Here is a 546-nt window from a genome sequence, read left to right as displayed (position 1 = left end):
ATGAATCAGAGCACGATTCGCGTCTAACACAAACTCACTGTTTTCACCGTCCTGTAACTCGGCACCTGAGAGGTGTAGACCGTGTTTGAAAAAGCAATAAGCTTTCGCTCCAAGCCTAGAGCGTGAATCAGAGCACGATTCGCGTCTAACACAAACTCACTGTTTTCACCGTCCTGTAACTCGGCACCTGAGAGGTGTAGACCGTGTTTGAAAAAGCAGTAAGCTTTCGCTCCCAGCCTAGAGCATGAATCAGAGCACGATTCGCGTCTAACACAAACTCACTGTTTTCACCGTCGTGTAACTCGGCACCTGAGAGGTGTAGACCGTGTTTGAAAAAGCAATAAGCTTGCGCTCCCAGCCTAGAGCGTGAATCAGAGCACGATTCGCGTCTAACACAAACTCACTGTTTTCACCGTCCTGTAACTCGGCACCTGAGAGGTGTAGACCGTGTTTGAAAAAGCAATAAGGTTAAAGCATGAATCAGAGCACGATTCACGTCTAACACAAACTCACTGTTTTCACCGTCCTGTAACTCGGCACCTGAGA

The sequence above is a fragment of the Eleutherodactylus coqui genome, unplaced genomic scaffold (genome assembly GCF_035609145.1).
Source record: "Eleutherodactylus coqui strain aEleCoq1 unplaced genomic scaffold, aEleCoq1.hap1 HAP1_SCAFFOLD_42, whole genome shotgun sequence".
In the NCBI taxonomy this organism is placed as follows: Eukaryota; Metazoa; Chordata; class Amphibia; order Anura; family Eleutherodactylidae; genus Eleutherodactylus; species Eleutherodactylus coqui.
This window is presented reverse-complemented; position numbering follows the sequence as displayed.